Consider the following 7,368-nt stretch of genomic DNA (forward strand, 5'->3'; position numbering starts at 1 on the left):
AAAAAGAAGACAAGGTCCACTTTGACTATTAAGGGAGAGGACAAGGTCCACTTTGACTATTAAGGGAGAGGACAAGGTCCACTTTGACTATTAAGGGAGAGGACAAGGTCCACTATGACTAATAAGGGAGAGGACAAGGTCCACTTTGATTATTTAGGGAGAGGAATGTCTACTTTGACTATTAAGGGAGAGAACAGGGTCCACTATGACTATTAAGGGCGAGAACAGGGTCCACTATGACTATTAAGCGAGAGGACATGGTCCACTTTGACAATTAAGGGAGAGGACAAGGTCCACTTTGACTATTAAGGGAGAGGACAAGGTCCATTTTGACTATAAAGGGAGAGGACAAGGTCCACTTTGACTATTTAGGGAGAGGACAAGGTCCACTTTGACTATTTAGGGAGAGGACAAGGTCCACTTTGACTATTAAGGTAGAGGACAAGGTCCACTTTGACTATTTAGGGAGAGGACAAGGTCCACTTTGACTATTTAGGGAGAGGACAAGGTCCACTATGACTATTAAGGGAGAGGACACGGTCCACTTTGACTATTTAGGGAGAGGACAAGGTCCACTTTGACTATTTAGGGAGAGGACAAGGTCCACTATGACTATTAAGGGAGAGGACAAGGTCCACTTTGACTATTTAGGGAGAGGACAAGGTCCACTTTGACTATTTAGGGAGAGGACAAGGTCCACTATGACTATTTAGGGAGAGAACAATGTCCACTTTGACTATTTAGGGAGAGGACAAGGTCCACTTTGACTATTAAGGGAGAGAACAGGGTCCACTATGACTATTAAGGGAGAGGACATGGTCCACTTTGACTATTAAGGGAGAGGACAAGATCCACTTTGACTACTAAGGGAGAGGACAAGGTCCACTTTGACTATTAAGGGAGAGGGCAAGGTCCACTTTGACTGTTTAGGGAGAGGACAAGGTCCACTTTGACTATTTAGGGAGAGGACAAGATCCACTTTGACTATTTAGGGAGAGGACAAGGTCCACTTTGACTGTTAAGGGAGAGAACAAGGTCTACTTTGACTATTAAGGGAGAGGACAAGGTCCACTTTGACTATTTAGGGAGAAGGCAAGGTCCACTTTGACTAGTTAGGGAGAGGACAAGGTCTACTTTGACTATTTGGGGAGAGGACAAGGTCCACTTTGACTATTAAGGGAGAGGACAAGGTTCACTTTGACTATTTAGGGAGAGGGCAAGGTCCACTTTGACTATTTAGGGAGAGGACAAGGTCTACTTTGACTATTTAGGGAGAGGACAAGGTCTACTTTGACTATTTAGGGAGAGGACAAGGTTCACTTTGACTATTAAGGAAGAGGAAGGCACCTTTTCATACCTTTTTCTTCAGTAATGCTGAGATGGACCAATTGTGTGTGTGAGAGAAAACTAATGTTTTTCGTTGAATTTCAGGGGAGTATGCACAAGCCAGAACTAAATGTATTAGATAAAGGAAAACTCCTTGAAGACTTTATGTGATATAGAAAGGAAGATGGGTGAGAATGAACATCAAAAAGTGGGAAGTAATGAAAAGTAATGAGATCTTTGTTTTGTTTATGTTGTGTTCTGCAGTGCATACGTCACTGATATCCTTCCCGTTCAAGGGAAATGAAACGCACTGAGTATACAGTACAAGCTTTATAGATGCTTTCAAATCTGTTCATAAAATACATGAAAAATTTAGGGAGAGGACAAGGTCTACTTTGACTATTTAGGGAGAGGACAAGGTTCACTTTGACTATTAAGGAAGAGGAAGGCACCTTTTCATACCTTTTTCTTCAGTAATGCTGAGATGGACCAATTGTGTGTGTGAGAGAAAACTAATGTTTTTCGTTGAATTTCAGGGGAGTATGCACAAGCCAGAACTAAATGTATTAGATAAAGGAAAACTCCTTGAAGACTTTATGTGATATAGAAAGGAAGATGGGTGAGAATGAACATCAAAAAGTGGGAAGTAATGAAAAGTAATGAGATCTTTGTTTTGTTTATGTTGTGTTCTGCAGTGCATACGTCACTGATATCCTTCCCGTTCAAGGGAAATGAAACGCACTGAGTATACAGTACAAGCTTTATAGATGCTTTCAAATCTGTTCATAAAATACATGAAAAGGGTACGATGAGTGGAATGCCAGAGGAAAGCAATTTAGTGGAGTCTGAGAGAGATGGCAAGTACATTGTTGTTGCTCAGTTAATGTTGCTCATCTTCCTGCCAACTCCGGTTGTTATGGGAACACTTCATATAGTAACAAATGGCAGAAGGTACCCCTGTTGTATAATATAAGGACATAAAAGTTATTGAGGATTTCAGTGGGCATGGAAACACAGAAAGTTGTTGGCTACTTACCTTACAAATAGGGCCTGATAGCCTGAGCCTATAGGTACACAGACTTTGGTTTCGGAAGCACCGCCCCTCTACTAGGATCACCTATTTTAAACAGAACATTTTGTTGTTTTACTGGTCCTAACCTAGCTTCCAGTAAAGTGGCACTACTACTGGGAAAATACATTTGTGCCTGGTAACTATATGGGGAAAAGTCACCCCTAGGTAGGCTGACCATATTTCCTTGAGCCAAAAACAGGACATTGGGATGGCAAAAAACGGAATGGTTTTCTGTATTTATGAAAAAGTAAGATGATAACAAAAGGTTTTAAGACAATATAGTAGATGTGTACAGCATAAAGTTAAAGGAGAACTATGGGGTAAGTTTTTCCCCATAGTCCTCCTAAGGGTCACGGGTGGACACAAACTAGCGTCCTCCCGTGACCAAAAGCTAAGTATATCACGAGCTACAGCTCGTGGTATACTGAGGCTTCGGCAGCCAGGTCGGATCCCAACATTAATGTCGAGACCCCCCCTAGCTGTGTGATTGACAGCTGGATCTGCCTATCTAGAGGCAGAGCTAGCTGTACCCGCCCCGTCCGTTTCCGCCAGTCAACGCTAGGGGGGTTCGGAGCGGGGAGGTGGGAATCCCTGCAGGGAGTCGTCAGTGACAGTCACGGCTTTCTGCAGGGACATGATTGAGAAGTGAGCAAGCGACAGTATGTGTTTGCTCACTTCCCGCTCTATTGAGCCGACGTGTGACAGTTTAATTGTCACACGTCGACTCGAACTATGAGGTTGAGTGAAAATCACTCACCTCATAGTTCTCCTTTAAAGACTAAATGAATTATTATGCTGTTTCGGATTCGGAGGCAACGAGCCTCCGAATCCGAAACTGAACATTGAAAACAAAAAAATGTGTGGGGGCAATATTGACCACCACGTGCATACGTGGCCTACTTTGGAAATATGACATGCATACATCGCCCTTGCATTCTTTCTGCACCTTTCCCCCTTCCTATACTGCCTGATATCCTTCCATTGTGTTAGTCTGAGGAGCAGAGAACTATGCCATTAACCTTGAGATTTCTTAACACTCTGGAGCACTGCCCTGATGAGACAATTGATGTTGATGCTGTTGATCATATAAAATGGCTGCCTAAAGTCCCCGCCGGTGCTTATTCTTCCTCCACGGCAGCACTGACTGTGAGGAAGTTACATATAGGTGCAGAGTGCGCTCTATGCACCTATACGGAACTTCCTCCCAGTCAGTGCTGCCGCAGAGGAAGAATGAGCGCCGGCGGAGACTTCTTAGGAGTGCGCCTCCTTAATGAGACTGGCTGGCCACATGGATGTAGAATTTAAGGTCTCATTAAAGGAGCCACACTCCTAAGACGGAAAACGGGACAACATTGATTTTTTAAAAGAAACTACGGGATGGGCGAACAATTAAGAAATAATGGTACTGTCCCGTTTAAAATTGGACATATGGTCATCCTATCCCTAGGTCTTTGCCGTCCATAGGCACAGGCCTACTGTGTTTAATGGTAACTCCAGCAATGCTCACAAAGGTCATAAAACTATGAAGTGAATCCGAACATCCTTCAAAATTCATTAAAGCGACACTAAACTCAGAGGTTAAAACCTAAAGATACATTCAGGTACCTTAATTATTGACAAACATGTATCTTATTTGTGTATCACTCGGCTGTAGATACTCAAATCATCTCTGAATTGGTGCTGACACTGTCCTTCCTTCTGGAGGGGGGCTACTTTTGTTCCCCATGGTCCCTGTGTGTGTTGTAAAGTAGTCACCGCTCCAAGCTCGCTCCCATGATGGACTACAATCTCACAGTTAGTTTACTCATTTGTATTGAGATTGTAGTCCTTCACATCATTAGTAGTCATTAGTGCAAAAGCAGTGAATATAGTAAACCCGATAGCAATAAATAATACAATTAAGCCTGGCCAACCAATATCAAGTAAACATTTGGCCCATAAGACAGGAATTAAATGTATGTACACAAACGCGAGAAGTCTGGCCAATAAATATGTCAGGGGGAACAGGAACATTCATTTCTGCATTTTAGAAAACCAGGTTCTTAAAAAGTAGGCATGTGATTAATGCAGAATTTTACAACGCGGAGAGTTTTGCCCAGAGTTGACCAACATTATTATTGCCTTCCAGTACAATCTTTTAGAAATTGTTTGAACTGTTTCTACAATAATAAATCCATTATTTACTGCCTTCAAAATGCATTAGCTTTTCAATTCAAGAATGTTTAAATTCCTCTTGAAGTGAAGATAGATAGGAAAGTAATTTTGTTTCAAATAGAATCTTCCATGTAGACTATTTCCCAAAGTATTTAGTGGCGCTTATGAAATTTTAGCAAGGCCAGTCAGGGAGCGTGGAAAAAAAAAAGGAAAGAAAAAAACCATTACAAAGAAATAGTAAAGAGCGTAAAACACAAGGGAAATGAGATGCTGGCAAATAAATGATACAAGGTCAAACAAAGGGATGACTATATAAGATTCTAAAGTAGCCTGCTGTTCACTTTACACTTCAATATATATATACACATACACACACACACAGTGCATACATTTTTAGATGTCACTGATTTCCTACACACATAAGTGAAGTGAAATATAGGGGAAGAGATGACCAGATAGATTTTTCTCCCCAATACACACAACTCACTTCTCAGAATCCACACCGCCATTGAGATCTGCCCCTCATTACATATAACTCACTCACCGGTTTTCACACCACTAGTGGGATCTGCCCCCCATTACGTATATGGCTTACTCCTCAGTATCCACACCACCAGTGGGATCTGCCCCTCATTACATATGGCTCACTCCCCAGTATCCACACCACCAGTGGGATCTGCCCCTCATTACATATGGCTCACTCCCCAGTATCCACACCACCAGTGGGATCTGCCCCTCATTACATATGGCTCACTCCCCAGTATCCACACCACCAGTGGGATCTGCCCTTCATTACATATGGCTTACTCCTCAGTATCCACACCACCAGTGGAATATGCTCCTCATTACACATGGCTAACTCCCCAGTATCCAAATTACTGGTGGGATCAGCCTTTCATTACGCATGGCTCACTGCCCAGTATCCAGTGGTGTATTTTGGTTTTGTGCTGCCCTATGCAAGACTAAACTCGGGTACCCCGCTCAATCTAAATTTGCCCCACCCCATCCTGTTTAGGACATTTTGAGCAACCAGTCAGTCAGTCACTGGGTCTCTGGTGGGCTGTACGGGGTCTCAGATGGGCTGTACGGGGTCTCAGGAGAGCTGTACATGGTCTCAGGTGAGCTGTACGGGGTCTCAGGAGAGCTGTGCAGGGTTTATGGTGGGCTGTGTGGGGTCTATGGTGGCCTGTGCAGGGTCTCAGGAGGACTGTGCGGGGTCTATGGTGGGCTGTGTTCGGTCTATGGTGGGCTGTGTTCGGTATATGGTGGCCTGTGCAGGGTCTCAGGAGGACTGTGCATAGTCCCTTTCCCTGCATACATGTGCTGCTCCTCTTACCTGCAACTCAAAGTGCCATCAGTACTAACAGAATACATTGTAGTCCCCTGCTTCTGGGACATCCCACTACAGATCACATGCTATAGCCAGCACTGAGGCACTTACTGCTTCTCCTCCACCTCCTGTACAAAGCCAGCAGGACCGCATCGCACAGGGCCCTCCCCTCCACTGGGCAGCAGTCTAATTAGGCAGCAGCTTTTAGGAACTTGCGGCCGACTAGTTTGCCGAATTAGGCTGCCACCGCTGCCTGTTTCTGTGCCGCCCAGCCTCGGCCTACTGGGCAAGTGCCCAGTATGCCCAAAGGCAAGTCTGGCCTTTCTGCTGCCCCCTTGGAAAGTTGCCGCCCTAGGCAAATGCCTAGTTTGCCTTGCGGTAGATACACCCCTGCCAGTATCCACACCACTAGTGGGATCTGCCCCTCATTACATATGGCTAACTCCCCAGTATCCACACCGCCAGTGGGATCTGTCGATCATTACATATGGCTCACTCCCCAGTATCCACACCACTAATGGGATCTGCCCCTCATTATGTATGGGCTCACTCCCCAGTATCCACATCACCACTGGGATCTGCCCCTCATTACATATGGCTAACTCCCCAGTATCCACACCACCGGTGGGATATGCCCCTCATTACATACGGCTCACGCTCCAGTATCCAACTCTCCCCCGAACACATACAGCTCACTGCCATGTATTCACGCCACAAATGAGACCTTTCCCCAGAACATATAGCTCACTGCCCAGTATCCATACTACCAATGAGATCTTTCCAGAGTACACTTAGCTTTCTCCCCAGTATCCATACCACCAGCGAGATCTGCCCACATTTCACCGTACATACAGCTCACTCTCCAGTATACACACCAATAGTAATATCTCCCCCCCCCCTTCCCCAATACATATGGATCACTCTTCCTACACCACCAATTAAATCTGCCCCCCCAGTACACACACAGCTCACTCCTCATTATCTACACCACCAATTAGGTCTGCCCTCAGCCCCACTGTACGGACAGCTCACTCTCCAGTATCTACACGATCAATGAGATCTTCCATCCCGTACACACAGCTCACACCCTACTATCCACACTGCTAATAAGATCCCCCCCCTCCCCAGTACAAACAGCACACTCCCCAGTATCCACACCACCAGAGAAATCTGCCCTCCCTTCCCCAGTACATATGGATCACTCTCCATTACCCACTCCTCCAATGAAATCTGCCCCCCAGTATATACACCTCACTCCTCATTATTCAGATCACCAATGAGATCTTTTCTCCTTAAGCTGTCCATATAAGTAAAGATTTCACTTGGTTACCCCATCCACGTTACCAGCATTGATGGATGAATTTCCCCAGCCCCCACCTACAGGTGTCAGAATACCCAAACAAAGACTATGGCTGATTGGCTGTAGTCACTATGCAGCCAAATTTTTCCCACCTGGCAGCAGAAGTTTATGCAGCCAGGTTCTGTT

The sequence above is a fragment of the Nanorana parkeri genome, unplaced genomic scaffold, assembly GCF_000935625.1.
Source record: "Nanorana parkeri isolate BGI_ZX_2015 unplaced genomic scaffold, ASM93562v1 scaffold1131, whole genome shotgun sequence".
NCBI classification, from domain to species: Eukaryota; Metazoa; Chordata; class Amphibia; order Anura; family Dicroglossidae; genus Nanorana; species Nanorana parkeri.